The sequence below is a fragment of the Heptranchias perlo genome, chromosome 10, assembly GCF_035084215.1.
Source record: "Heptranchias perlo isolate sHepPer1 chromosome 10, sHepPer1.hap1, whole genome shotgun sequence".
Lineage (NCBI taxonomy): Eukaryota > Metazoa > Chordata > Chondrichthyes > Hexanchiformes > Hexanchidae > Heptranchias > Heptranchias perlo.
Genome location: NC_090334.1, coordinates 18,907,579 through 18,923,181, shown reverse-complemented (window position 1 = coordinate 18,923,181; position 15,603 = coordinate 18,907,579).

Genomic DNA, 15,603 nt, shown 5'->3' with positions numbered 1-15,603 from the left:
ATTGTGGCATGCTGAATGCCTCAGGCAGTTTGTAGGCCTTGGGCCACCGTGTGCAATTTTCTGGGGAGCGCGTGCCTGATGTGCTTCAGACCCTAAATGCAAGAAATGGGGAAGGGTTCCATTCCTCAGTATTAACAGCACTCACCTTGAGCACAATAAAAGAAGAAAAAAGGGCTGGACTACTTTGGAAGTAAAACAGTGGCCGGGTATCTGCGCTGGTGCCTGCTTCAAGTTGAGGTGGTGACAATTTGTGTTCAGGTGTGTGGTGCTTTTCAGTAGTGTCTGGTCAACCACTGGGCCCTCCTTGCTCTGTGAAGAGAGCAGCTGGAGCATTTTGTCATTACATGCATTGTTATGCATCTGTCTATGGACACTTTAATGTCATGCAATGTGCAAATAATAATTAATAAAGTACATTCAAGTAGTTTTCTACACCCTTCCATTCTTAACAATCTTAATACTTTCCAGATGCTCTCTCCTAAATAAAGTCAATTTGTGTTCAGGTGTGTGGTGCTTCCTCATATTATGGTAGAAATTACGATTAGTGTTGGTCTGACATGGTTTTCTGGATTCCTCCTGTGCTATTTTAAGGCGGGTGCTCAACTGTGTTAAAGTAACACAGAGTGAAATTTGGTTTGAACACGTTAAATGCTTGTATGAGAACAGTGCTGATTGTAATTTCTATCCTATTAAGTGAGCTGTTACATGTCTATATTGTGCCCTCTTGTCTTGCTTTTTTCTTTAAATGTAAGAGCAGTGAGGACTAAGAAAGGGTAATTTGGCCCATGGAGGTTTCTTCCTCTAGTAAATTCACTTTCCCATCATGACCGTGTCATACATTTTTGGGGTTTTTTCCTAAATATTTTTCTTGGGTTCAGCATCTCAAACACTGATTAGCCCTCACTACCTTTGACCCACAGTTTATCTTTACTTGCCCAATATTGAGGTAATTTATAGCGAGGTTAGGGAAATCCCTCTTATTGTATCTTAGCTGCTGGTTATATCACATGCCCTCATGTGATCTTCCTCAACTTCAGAAGATGGTGGAAAAAAACTTTTTGCTAGTTTGGAAGATAGAAAAATAACAGTCGCATCTGCTACACTAAACTGCAATGTAAACTGGCCCATAGACAAGGTCCCATGAATATTAACTTTACACAGCAGTTTTTTGCCTGCTATTCATGGATTTCTCTGGCTCATGTATCTCCCTATTTATTGGCTGCAGACAGACTTCTCAGTTTGAACAAAACAGGCTGAGGAATACTTATTCAAGAAATGGCTCGGACAAAATAAGACTGAACTGTGTCTCTTTAACTCAAAAAGACCTAAAAAAAATCAAGCATATTATATATATAGATAAAACCCACAAGATGCTTACATTTGAATTGAATGGCTTGGCTCCTTCTTCAGTCATCTGGACAGGCATCAATATTCTGGGCTACTGTATCAAAACAAACTTGGATTTTTCTGTGAGTGAACCTGGTTTTTAACCCCATATGACAGACGGAAAGAAGCTAATTATGTACATTATTGATAAAATGCCCTGGTCCTGAAATTGCTCAGCTGTTCCAGCAGACTTCTGCCGAGGAGACCAACAGAACGGCCACAAACTCCTTCAAGATCCAGAAACATCAGGTCCGGGCCAGCAGGCTTCTTTGGGCTGGGATTTCCATCCGTCCCAAACAAGGCCATTGACATATAAGGCTGGGACTGAGGGCTGGGATATTCTACACTGCCTTGGTCCAAAAGGGACCCAGTGTAAGTTTGTAGGCTGGTACACCAAGTGAGATAAAGCATACTGTCCTGTTGAATGGCACAACAGGCCAGTATGGTGATGGTGGTAGTGGGGTGGTGGGGCGTCCAGGCTGGGTTTGGGACCTGGACCCCCCCCACAATGATTGGGAAGGGGGCCACTTTCTTGGGGGGGGGGGGTTGCTGGCAACCCCTTGGAACAGGAAAGTTGCACCAGAGTTTCCAGTTTGTGGGATTAGGTGGGCGCCTGAGATACGATCTTAGTGACACAGGTGCCCACCAGTCACATACAGGGCAGGTATCCTCCCCTGATCCCATGTACTCCATTGGAGATAGTGTTGGAAGGCAATCTCCATGTAAGTGCTGGGATTGCGGCCTGTGCTAACTCAGGTCTTCATTTTTGTCACAACGTGTGTAATGTGATCTGATTAATCCTGCTCTTCCACATCTTCAACTTTATTTGCTATGGCAACATTTTTCTGTGTAAGTAAAACAGTTTTGCATATCTTTAACAATTACTTTCTTTTCTGTCCACCTATGTCCTGCTTTGCTACATTACAGTAATGCTCCAGTTATGCTCTTCTTTAAGTAATTCAATTTCTTCCGGACATCTAGCCAGGTTATACCTGAGACCAGTGGGCACTTTCAGTGACATATTGCCATGTTCTGTGCCTCCATAGCGTATTTGGGGGCCAGCTTCCGCCATCAGAAATGTGCTTGTGATGGTCTATTGTGGAGTTTACCCGCATGGGCAGGCCTCACCGATAAATCAGGGTATTCTCAATTGCTGTTGAGCCAGAGTACTGCAGACTCTGCAGCTCAATTAACAATCTTTTGTCCATTTATACTGCTTGAATCGTTCATTGGCTGCACTGAGAATTGTTAAAGGATCGCTATTGGAGGTGCATCATGATTGGCCACCAATCAGACTGCGTAGTCAGCAATCTTGCATTTCAAAGATGTGTGTTCCTGTGATTTTGTTACTGGGTCAGTGATTAAAGTGAAAATGGGCAATTCTCCTCCATTTTTCAAAGAAAAAGGAAAAGCTAGCTCAATGCATTTGGACACTTGAAGCTCAAAGAAGACTATACTTAAATGGTTAATTGATAAAGATAATGGGACAGTTAGCATCTGACTATGCATATTTCATAGCGTTATTATTACTGACCCTACCTATTCCACTAGGTGCCAAAGGTCAGTTAATATTGTAATATGCTGTATAATTTCAGACCTCCTGAGACAGTTGTAGATTCTTTTTTCCATACGGCAAGCTGGGAGTTTGGGAAAGCTGGATGAGAAAGTAAATGGTCTGCTACCTCCATTACAGAATGGAACATGTTTAACATACGCTGACAAAATGTTCATATTCGGATTGGTCATTGGTTGTTCATCAAAATTGAATGAAGGCTACCGTCCTTCAACAACTCGCAACAAAACCGTCACCAGACAAACATACCCATATATTCAACTCTTACATGTTCTCTGCATTTGAATTTGAGCACAAAATCTAAGCTGACACTCCAGTGCAATACTGAATAAGTGCTCCACTGTCGGAAGTGCCATCTTTCAGATGAGACATTAAAACAAGGCCCTGTCGTTCCTCTCAGGTGAACATAAAAGATCCCACTGCACAATTTTGAAGAAGAGCGGGGGAGTTCTCCCCGGTGTCCTGGTCAATATTTATCCCTCAACCAACATCTAAAAAACAGATTATCTGCTCATTATCACATTGCCACGACCTTCTGAGTCAGAGGCAAGTGTGCTACCACCAAGTCACAGCTAACAATCGTATTTAACCACCTTGTTCATATATCCCTTTATCCCCTTTTCTTTCATCCACCTCTCCAATCTAATCTTGAACGTTGACATAGCTTCTGCCTCAGTCACTAACCCTGGAAGTGAATTCCACAGCCTCACTACTCTCTGTGTGAAGAAGTTTCTCCTGCCCTCTGTTCTAAATCTCTTACATTTAATCTTGCATTTACGGCCTTTATTTCAAAATTCTACAACTACTGGCAACAGTTTGCTTCTATTTACCCTGTCCTATCCTTTCATAATTTTAAACACTTTCATCATATCACCCCATAATCTGTTTTGCTCGAACGAGAAAAGCCCAATCAGTGAGACAAACCTGGTAACTTGTGAGTGATGAAGTCAGAATTGAGTTATGTTCTGTACAAGACTGGGAATTGAAGTATTTTTTTATTGGCCTCCACAGATGCTTTTAATTATAAAATCATAGGCAGAGGGGGAGGATGAAGATTTCCTATTTCTAGAAAAATAAGCGTGCTCTGTTAAAACGCTGTAACGATTTTTCTAGACATAGTGAAAATAGGAAATCTTTCTAGCACATAGCGACGAGAGAAAACCTTGTCCCTTTTAAAAAAAATACAGCAGGTCCATTCCAGCAATGTTCGAAGCCTCACAAAATTGCCCCTGCAAGCTACATAGAGAAGGACTTGGAGAAATTGTGCCTGGTACCAAAAGGCAAGTCAGAGGATTTCCGTAGGTCATTGCATGTTCTAACACCTCAGATGTGAATTTATAGCTTTGGTACTGGATTTTTTTCAAAATTTGGCAGACAGCAACGCTGCTAATTGAATACTTTTTGCACCTTTGTTGCCCATGGTCAATATTGAGCTCCCTACAGAGTAAAGTTCCCTTTGGTCTGCCCTGCAATGTGCCTCAGCCCCAACCTCAGAAACACACCCCCTACTTATTGCACCAGTGTGAACCTTTAGCAACTATCTTTATGGCTTCTCTGAGTGACACTGTCAATTATGTGCCAAATTATGGGCTGTTTTGTACAACAGAACTGCCTCCGTTAGGAATATGATCGAGACTGTCTAGTAATTATTGATTTTAACTTGTTTGTCTCAAACTTCTTTTTCCTTCTTCTATTTCTTATTCCTGATTTTCATATCTCATGTTTGTTTCACTCTTATCCTCTGTTAATTTGTGCTGCTTTGTTTTTCTCTCCTTTGCTAAGCCACCCTCTCTTTCCCGAGCTCTCTTTTCTTGTCTGACTCTCGCTGTGCCCTTCAAGATGTAATGTCTAATGATCATGGTCATGCTGATTGAAAAGCCATTCCATGCCTCCATTTATGACTTGTTGAAATGGCATTTAATCGAGGCATGCCTGCCCGAGGAGATGACTTTTGAGATCTTTTCCTGTGTACTTTACAACATAATACCATTAGATCTGATCTCTACATCAGAAACGTCACAACAGGAAATCTCTTTTCATCTGATACACGTGAGTGTTTAGAGGAAGAAAAAATGAATGGGCCATAACTTGCTGATAAAATATCGGGTAACGACACACGCCGTTATTAGTGTGAAAATCGGCTCGCAAGTTCAGGGGATGAAGAGATACCCCGTGAGTTGCGAATCTCCAGAATTTGCTAGTTGACTTACACCACTCCGCCGTTTGCTTCGCACAACCAGTAACTCGCCCTTAGCCTCCCCGTTATTTTTAAGAACTTGCTGGATTTGCAAGTTAATTGCCTGTTAAACTCACCACAGAAAGTTAAGTCTAGTAATTAATAATGTAAGCACCCTTTTAACGACATGAAAATTGTTAATGACTTCCAAGCAACCTCTCTGGTACAGAAAGGGGACAATTTAAGCTGTGGAGTTTCATTCCTTCAGGTAGTGAATTGTTGTTGGAGTAAATTAAATTTTAAAATTTTTTTCTTATTTTTCCTTTCTGTCTCTTTTCTCTCTCTCTTAATCCAATATTTATTTCCCTCTATTTCTCTTTCTGCGTCTAATTTGACTCTAATTTCATAATTTCCTTTTCCGTTGTTCCTCTGTTCCTTTCTCAATCTTTAAGCCTCATTGATTAAGGAGATACCCTGTTTGTCCCGTTGTTCACTAAGGTCCCAAATGCCCTGTTGCCCTCGCCGCCGTTATCAGCTCGCACTTTCAGCAAGTTATGGCCCAAACATTTTTTGAGCTGAAGGGCGCAGGAGAAAGTCTAACTAACTGAGTACGCCGTGAGATGCCCCACTCCAGTAAGATCTGGCCCAATGTGTGCAGTGATTGATCAGTAACTTGGGGGATGTTACAAGGAAGTAACATACAAGAGACCAGATGACATCACCAACCGCAAGAGTGAAGCATCAATGGTTTACAAACATCACTGAATTTCAGGGGAGGAAGGGAGGTCTCAATTCCTCTGGCAGTGCACTGGTTAACATGTTCACGTAAAATTCCTTTGTGCACTATTTAACACAGTCATTTCCCTGTTCATTTTATACAATTATGTTAACTGGAACGCTACCGGTTAAGCCTTGAATGCAATCCCAGTCATTTATCATTGTCTACGCCCAGTGGTTTTCAAACTTCTGTGTGTAGGGGAGCTCCCTACAAATATTAATGCACTCGTGGGGCCCCTGAGAAATCCCTGGGAACTCCTTCCAAATGCTGACACACACCTGGGTCCAGTTGGAAATATTGACACATCTGCAGACCCCAGCAAATCTTGACACAGTCCCGGAGACCCTCTGTGAATGTTGACACATTCTGGGGGACTCCTTGTAAATGCTAGCACAATCCCAGGGACCCCCAATGTAACTTCAGATAGACAATGCCAACTGCTCAAAGGAAAATAGTGATATCATTGCACAGAACTGTTTTATTATTAGTGTACAGCAACGGAAATAAGATACTACTGAGTCAGCAAATAGAGGAAAAAGGTAGAATCAGAATTGTCAAGACACATTGCTCGCAGCAGCCCCCTTGCCCCAGATGGACAGGAATCTGATCTCAAGCGCACACCAGGCTTCACTTACGTTGGTTTGAAAACCTATGACCTAGGATATCAGCACCATTTTGCGTATGAGAGGAAACAGTGTTTGGCATTAGGTTGAGATTCAATGAAGTCAGCGAATAGGAAGGGAAGGTTTGGCAAAGGAAAATACACTCTGGGGCCGATTTTCCTCTTATTCTACCTGGGTGTAAAGGAATGCCTTGGTGTATCACATCAAGGAAAATAAGGTGGGGAGGATTACATGCCTGGACTGGTTCCTGCCAGATAAATGAATGGATTGAAGATTGGACGTATGGGTGTATCATCCTCCCTGCCCGACCTTCCTCCATGTTCTGCGCTCAGGACAATTCTTTCACCCAAATATCATAGAATCATAGAATGGTTACAGCACAGAAGGAGGCCATTCGGCCCATAGAGCCCGTGCCGGCTGTTTGTAAGCGCAATCCAGTTAGTTCCATTCCTGCGCTCTTTCCCCGTCGTCCTGCAATTTTTTCCCTTCAAGTATTTATCCAATTCCTTTTTGAAAGCCACGATTGAATCTGCTTCCATCACCCTTTCAGGCAGTGTATTCCAGATCATAACTACTCACTGTGTAAAAAAGATTTTCCACATGTCATCTTCGGTTCTTTTGCCTTAAATCTGTGCCCTCTGATTCTTGACCTTTCCGCTAATGGGAACCGTTGCTCTTTGTTTACTTTATCTAAACCCTTCATGATTTTGAACACTTCTATCAAATCTCCTCTTAACCTTCTCTGCTCTAAGGAGAACAACCCCAGCTTCTCCAGTCTATCCTCATAATTGAAGTCCCTCATCTCTGGAACCATTCTAGTAAATCTTTTCTGCATCCTCTCTAAGGCCTTCACATCCTTCCTAAAGTGCGGTGCCCAGAACTGGACACAATACTCCAGTTGTGGCCGAATCAGTGTTTTATAAAGGTTTAACATAACTTCCTTGCTTTTGCACTGTATGCCTCTATTTATAAAGCCCAGGATCCTGTATGCTTTTTTAACCGCTTTCTCGACCTGTCCTGCCACCTTCAAAGATTTGTGTACATATACCCCCAGATCTCTCTGCTCCTCCACCCCCTTTAGAATTGTACCATTCAATTTATATTGCCTCTCCTCATTCTTTCTGCCAAAATATATCACTTCACACTTCTCTGCATTAAATTTAACCTGCCATGTGTTCACCCATTCCACCAGCCTCTCTATGTTCTTTTGAAGTCGATCACTATCCTCCTCACTGTTTCCTACACTTCCAAGTTTTGTGTCATCTGCAAATTTTAAAATTGTACCCTGTACACCCAAGTCCAAGTCATTAATATATATCAAAAGAAGCAGTGGTCCTAGTACTGACCCCTGGGGAACACCACTGTATACCTTCCTCCAGTCCAAAAAACAACTCTTCACCACTACTTTCTGTTTCCTGTCACTTAGCCAATTTTGTATCCATGCTGCCACTGTCCCTTTTATTCCATGGGCTTCAATTTTGCTGACAAGCCTATTATGTGGCACTTTATCAAGCGCCTTTTGAAAGTCCATATACACAACATCAACCGCATTGCCCTCATCAATCCTCTTTGTTACCTCATCAAAAAACTCAATCAAGTTAGTTAAACACAATTTGCCTTTAACAAATCCGTGCTGGCTTTCCTTTATTAAATCACACTTGTCCAAGTGACTATTAATTTTGTCCCAGATTATCATTTCCAAAAGCTTCCCCACCATCGAGGTTAAACTGACTGGCCTGTAGTTGCTGGGTTTATCCTTAGATCCTTTTTTGAACAAGGGTGTAACATTTGCAATTCTCCAGTCCTCTGGCACCACCCTCTTAACTAAGGAGGATTGGAAGATTAGGGCCAGCACCTCTGCAATTTCCACCCTTCCTTCCCTCAGCAACCTAGGATGCATCCTATCCGGACCAGGTGACTTATTTACTTTAAGTACAGCTAACCTTTCTAGTACCTCCTCTTTATCAATTTTCAGCCCATCCACTATCTCAACGACCTCCTCTTGTACTGAGACTTAGGCAGCTTCTTCCTTGGTAAAGACAGATGCAAAATGCCCATTTAGTACCTCAGCCATGCCCTCTGCCTCCATGTGTAGATCTCCTTTTTGGTCGCTAATTGGCCCCACCCCTCCTCTTACTACCCGTTTACTATTTATATGTCTATAGAATACTTTTGGATTCCCTTTTATGTTAGCCGCCAGTCTATTCTCATACCCTCTCTTTGCCCCACTTATTTCCTTTTTCACTTCCCCTCTGAACTTTCTATATTCAGGCTGGTTCTCACTTGTGTTATCAACCTGACATCTGTCATACGCCCCCTTTTTCTGCTTCATCTTACTCTCTATCTCTTTCATCATCCAGGGAGCTCTGGCTTTGGTTCCCCTACCTTTCGCCCTTGTGGGAATGTAGCTAGGCTGTACCTGAACCATCTCCTCTTTAAAGGCCGCCCTTTATTCAATTAAAGTTTTGCCTGCCAATCTTTGATTCCAATTTACCCGGGCCAGATCCGTTCTCATTCCACTGAAATTGGCTCTCCTCCAATTAAGTATTTTTACCCTAGATCGCTCCTTGTCCTTTTCCATAACTAATCTAACCCTTATGATACTATGATCACTGTTCCCTAAATGTTCCCCCTCTGACACTTGCTCCACTATTACTATCCCAGTCTATATTAGGATAGTTGAAGTCCCCCATTATCATTACTCTATAGCTCTTCCACCTCTCTCTAATTTCCCTGCAAATTTACTCCTCTATATCATTCCCACTAGTTGGTGGCCTATAGAATACACCCAGCAGTGTAATGGCACCTCTATTGTTTCTTAACTCTAACCAAATAGATTCTGTCTTTGACCCCTCAAGGACATCCTCTCTCTCCAGCACTGAAATATTCTCTTTAATCAATACTGTCACCCCCCTCCATTTTCTCCTTCCCTATCTTTCCTGAACACCTTGGAGGGCGGCGGGTTTGCAGCGGGGGGTCGACTGGGCGCCTGGGTAACGCGCCCGGTGAAATCAGTGTGCTCCACACGGAATCATAGGCTAATTGGAGCCACTTACCTTGGCTTCCGGGTTTCGCGCTGGAAAGCTGCGCAGTGGGCAGATTGTGCATGCGCAGCATAGACTGTCAGCTGGAGGAGCCCTATTTAAAGGGGCAGTCCTCCACTGACTGATGCTGCAGGAAATAGGAATAATTACAGCATGGAGCAGCCCAGGGGGAAGGCTGCTCACAGGTTTAATGATGCCTCACTCCAGCTCTTACTGGATGGGGTGAGGAGGAGGGGGAGGACAGAGATCTTCTCCCCGGCGGGCGGGAGGAAGCGGCCTGCCTCTGCCACCATGAAGGCCTGGCTCGAGGTGGCAGAGGAGGTCACCTGCACCACCAACATATCGCGCACCTGAATACAGTGCAGGAGGCGCTGCAATGACCTAAGTAGGTCAGCCGAAGTGAGTACACTTACTCATTCCCCTACACTCCGTCTGCCACATCACCGCCCCCACCCCACTTCTCCTTCTGCACTGCCAACACTACTCTATCACATCACCCCTCACACCCACTCAAACCTCATCCTCATCTTACCTGCACTTACTCACCTCACCAGTATTCATCCCACCACTACCACTCAACCCAATCCTCATACAATCTCATGGCTCTCTCTCATACTCACCCTCTCATGCATCTCTTTCACGGTCAGCCTCACTCAATCTGCCACTACCTGTGCTGCAGCCACAGGGCATGCATCATATATGTGCAGTAGGAAGCGTAAGGCAAATGTGTTGTGAGCATGAAGGGGATGTACAAGGGTGTTTGAGGGTTTGTCATGGTTTTTACCTATATTTAATCTCTGAGCAACTCACATTACATATTATATTGCCGCCACTACTGCCACGTCTTTGCGAAGCTTGTCTGGTTTGTGCAATAATGCCCTTTCCTGAGGATCACAATGAAGACCCACAACTGATGCCACCCATTGTGTCACTGCAGAGTGGGTGTAGGTGTATTTGCAGGGCTCTTTTGTGCAGACGACTGAGAGACGTCGGCGATGTCCCCGGGAATCCACAATTTTCGCAGCCCCCCCGCCACGAATGCACCCGCTCGGGGGTGCGAAAATCGAGCTCCTTGTATCCAGGAATACTTAGTGCCTAATCCTGCCCTTTTTTTAGCCAGGTCTCCATTATTGCCACTACATCAAATGTGGCTCTTTGCGCCTGCAGCTCACCAACCTTATTTTACCACGCTTCATGCGTTTACACACATGCACTGTAAAACTACCTTAGACCTTCTCGTATTCTCTCTCAGTCTGATCCCACCTAATACCGTACTAATTCTTACTCTAGTGCTATCTGTCTCTCCCAATTCTTTGTGCACCTTGTTTCTCCTTTCTAATGCTACTCTCAATTCATAAGAAGAAAATCTGCCCCTTGATTTTACTCGTGATTAACACTATGTTGTAGTGTCTCGAATGACAATTACCATCATTTATCCCAATTTCAGAGTGCATTTGAAAGCTGATTTCCTTCAAATTATGGAGATACATTTACACTGGAACCTTGCTGTGCAGCTGAAGTCTGAGTCTGCTGCAGTTAAGAGTTTAGGTGTCACAGTTTACTGACTCTGCTGTTGCTCTCCCTTTTTTTCAAGTTGTGTCAGCCTTAGCTCAGTGGTAGCACTCTCATCTCTAAATCAGAAAGTTGTGGGTTCATGACCCACTCCATGAGACTTGAGCACAAAAATCTAAGCTGACACTCCCAGTACAGTACTAAGGGAGTGTTGTCACTGTTGGAGGTACTGCCTTTCAGGTGAGACATTAAGCTGAGGCCCTATCTACTCTCTCAGGTAAATGTAAAAGATCCTGTGGCACTATTTCAAAGAAGTCCAGAGGAGTTCTCTCTGTTCTCCTGGCCAATGTTTATCCCTCAACCAACATCACTAATTATCTGGTCATTATCACATTGCTGTTTGTGGGACCTTGCTGTGTGCAAATTGGCTGCTGCGTTTCCCTACAACAGTGACTACACTTCATTGTCTGTAAAGCGCTTTGGGAAGTCCTGAGCCCGTGAAAGACGCAAGTCTTTCTTTTTTCTGTTAACCTCCTGTCAGCACCTGTGCCAATTAAATGGGAAACTGCCTTGGTCATGACTAACACTCCCGTTCACATTATTTTTACAGCTCATTGGACTCTAGGGAAATGACAATTCCGCACCTGTTCAGAACAGGTTGTTTAAACTTTTTTTTAGTTTGGAGTTTTCCTCCAGCCTCCTTATACATTTCCTGCACCCCACATGCGGACCACGGATCACAAGTGCGAGCAGCTGAGCTGTTCACTGGTGAGTGCCAGTGGTGCTGTGGGATGTACTTGGCTCCACCTCCGACAAGATTGGGAACCCATTGTGAGAGCAATCTGTGTCTTATCATTCTGCAGCACAACGCAGGAAACACACATTCCCAATTGGTCACGGGTAACACAATAAGTCATAAAAATTAGCATTGGCAGATTAAAAATTGCCAGAAGTATAAAGTACAGCTTGCCATGTGGCAAGAACGACTCTCTGTTCCCCTCCCCGCCTTCTCCTCCCCATGGTCACCGGGAGGGGAGGGGAAGGGAGGCTAGTTCTTGCCTCTTATCCCCTACCACATGGCAAGTTCCAGATGTTTGGAATTTCCTCGGATCTGTCCACACTGCACCGCCATAATTTCACCGGAAGTGCGGATGGATTCCCGTTTACGCCTGTGAATAGGGTTTCCGACGCATTTCCAGCGAAGTTATGGTGGTGGTGTGGTAGCAGCTCCGAGGAAATTCCCAGCCATAGCCTGATTGTCAGGAAGAAGCACCGAGCAGGAGGGAGGGAACACTGGAAAATGTATCACATAGCGGTTGGATATTAGAGATCTGGTAGCAGGTCACTTGGTCTCAACCACAAAATAGTACACAGGAAGGTTATCTACAAGGAAGGAGAAAAGAGAAAAGGACCACACTGTTATAGTTCCCACACACTCTACAATCTTGGATAAGAAAAGTTTTGTTTTCATTGAGAGGTTTGCGCTGTGATATCAGCTGCAGCTACATCTGAAATGTACAATCTCACTATCATGGGTGTTTTTTGCCAGCTATTCCTTGTCTGGATACCATCTAATCCTAACGTCACTCACCCACAGACAATGCGAATGCACTTAGCCTTTAGAAACCAGTAAATAATAATATTAATCAATCACAATGATGAAGAGTTTAGTGAAGTGATGAAGCCCAGAGGGAACTCTCCAAGGAGGAGGCCCATAAACCATCCTCCTCTAACTCAAGGGTCAAACAATCAGGTAAGGAAAAAAAAAATCAATGACATTTCTCTTCACCCAATATGTCTCATTTGCTTTCAGCAGGAAGTGCTGAATAGTCCCTGTGGGGCCTGGTGAATGGGCTACAGCCTCGTGCTGAGGAGAAATTTGTTTATTGAAAGAGCTTACAACCTTGGCAGTGATACTATAGACTTTGTGTCTCTAACATGTAATACTGCCTTCTGTGGCAATCAGTTCAAAAGATTATATGAAGGTTTTTGCAAGTTGTGAAAATTCTGCTTCAGTTGGCGCAGAGTATTGCCAAATTTTCTTGCAAAGAGCATGTTCCAAGTGTGTGCACAGCCACAATGACGGCCCCAAGGCATCGATGTCTTTTCCTGTAAATATCATGTCACAAAATGTATGAAATCAAAAAATATATGTTTGAATTCATTTTTCTGAACAAAATCAATTTTTTTTCAAAAAGAAGTAAAATGATTGAAGAGCGAAAATTACTCTCTCTCTCTCTCTCTGTTAACTGTGAAGGGGATTATAAGTAATTTAAGGAAGATGTAGAGAAATTGATTGATAGATGCCAAATAAAATTTAATGCAAGTGATGCATTTCTGGAGGAAGAATAAGGAAAGCACATATAGATTATATGGTAAACCTTAGAAAGGAATGGAGGAGCAGAGAGACTTAAGGGACACAAACCTTTAAAATGGGGAGTTGATAAAGCTATTTAAAAAAAAGCCTATGGCTTTAGATTTTATAATTGTAAACAATTTTACAACACCAAGTTTATTTTAAATTCACAAGCTTTTGGAGGCTTCCTCCTTCGTCAGGTGAAAATGTGAAAATGAAATCCTCGAAATGAAATCGCATTTATAATTCACAGAACAATGCTTGGTGAGTACAGACAGTTTTTTCAACTGCCCGTTGCCAAGGCAATCAGTGTGCAGACAGACAGGTGTTACCTGCCAGGTCTCCGAATATACAAATCACCAAAAAAAAAACAACAAACAAAAAAAACAGAGATAGAGGTAGAAACATAGAAAAGACAGCAACTGACCCGTTATATTAAAAACAGATAACATTTGTTCGCTGGTGGGGTAACGTGTAGCGTGACATGAACCCAAGATCCCGGTTGAGGCCGTCCTCATGGGTGCGGAACTTGGCTATCAATTTCTGCTCGACGATTTTGCGTTGTCGTGTGTCTCGAAGGCCGCCTTGGAGTACGCTTACCCGAAGGTCGGTGGATGAATGTCCATGACTGCTGAAGTGTTCCCCGACTGGGAGGGAACCCTCCTGTCTGGCGATTGTTGCGCGGTGTCCGTTCATCCGTTGTCGCATGGTCTCGCCAATGTACCAGATTTTATAAATAGAGGTATCGAGGAGAAAACGAAAGAGGTAACTTTAAACCTATTGGTTAGGCTGCAGTTAGAATATTATGTCCAGTTTTGGGCACTTTACTTCTGGACAGATGTCAAGGCCATGGAGAGGGTGCAGAAGAGGTTCCCTAAGATGATACCAGGGAAGAGAGTTTAGTTATAAGGAGAGACCAGAAAAACTGAGGCTCTTTTCATTTGAACAAAGAAGATTAAGAAGAGATCGAACCTTGTGAGGCTCTAATAAAGGAAATGAGGAAAAAACTATTTCAATTGTTGGTTAGTCAGTAACTAGAGGACATAAAATTCAGACCAAAGAGAATTTTTTTTAATGCAGTGTGTTGTTAGAACATGGAATGCCCTATCAGAAACAGTGGTGAAAGCAGAATCCAGAATAGATTTAAAAGGGAAATGGATAAACATTTAAAAAAGAAAATGTAAAATGATATGGGGAAAGGGCAGGAGAATGGGACTAAGACTCTAAGAGTGGCAGAATGCTGACTGCAGAATATTTAATTACTGGAAGCCTGGGGCTTACTGTCGGCACTAGATAACACTTTCAGTGGCTAATTAAACATTTGCTGGTGTCTGTAATCCTTTATCAGGGTCAAACGATCAAAATTACAAGCTCTGTTCTTAATGTTTGTAATATGAGGACAACGGCTGGCAACATGAGGCAAAAGAAGGTCACCTCATTTAGAGAAAAAGGCCTAAAAAGCCTTCAGAATATGGCGGGCATGAAGTGCGCTGCCCACCATATTGGATAAGGTAGATGCGCTCACAGCAGGAGCACATGTCAGGAACATTTTAAGTACAGAATAATTTATTTCAATTAGGGTCCTGTGCTTCTTGCAGGACCAGTTTCTGATTTTCGAATGTCCCAGCACTTTTCACACAGCACAACATGGCGCCAACCGACAGGAAGGCCCCCATAGTTACCTAAATGTGGAGCCAGGGGGAGCAGGAGTGCTCCTCCCGACCCCACATTAAAAGAATGTGAGCCGCTGATGGCTGCCGCTACCCAGCCCTGATCGCCAACGCTACCTCCTCATCGATCACAGCCACTTCCCCCTCCCCACCGATCGCTGCTGCTTCTGATCCCCCGCGGTCAATGATCACTCGCCTTCTCCCCCAGGCCCTCAATCTCTCCCACCCCCCTGAGGCGCACAATCGCTTCCCTCCTCGAGGCCCAATTTCTTCTCCCGGGGCATGATCTCTGTTCCCCCTCAGAAGCCCGATCTCCCCAACCCCCCCACCCACCCAGTTTCTGATCCCTCCCCATCCTCCGTTTTCACCCACCCCACATTGGTCTTCACTTATCTGAGGGCCTCTGTGACACCTGCTTGTGTTAATGAGGCCCGAGGCTCAATATCGGGGGCTCCTCAGACCTCACCATTCAGGCGCAGGGATCG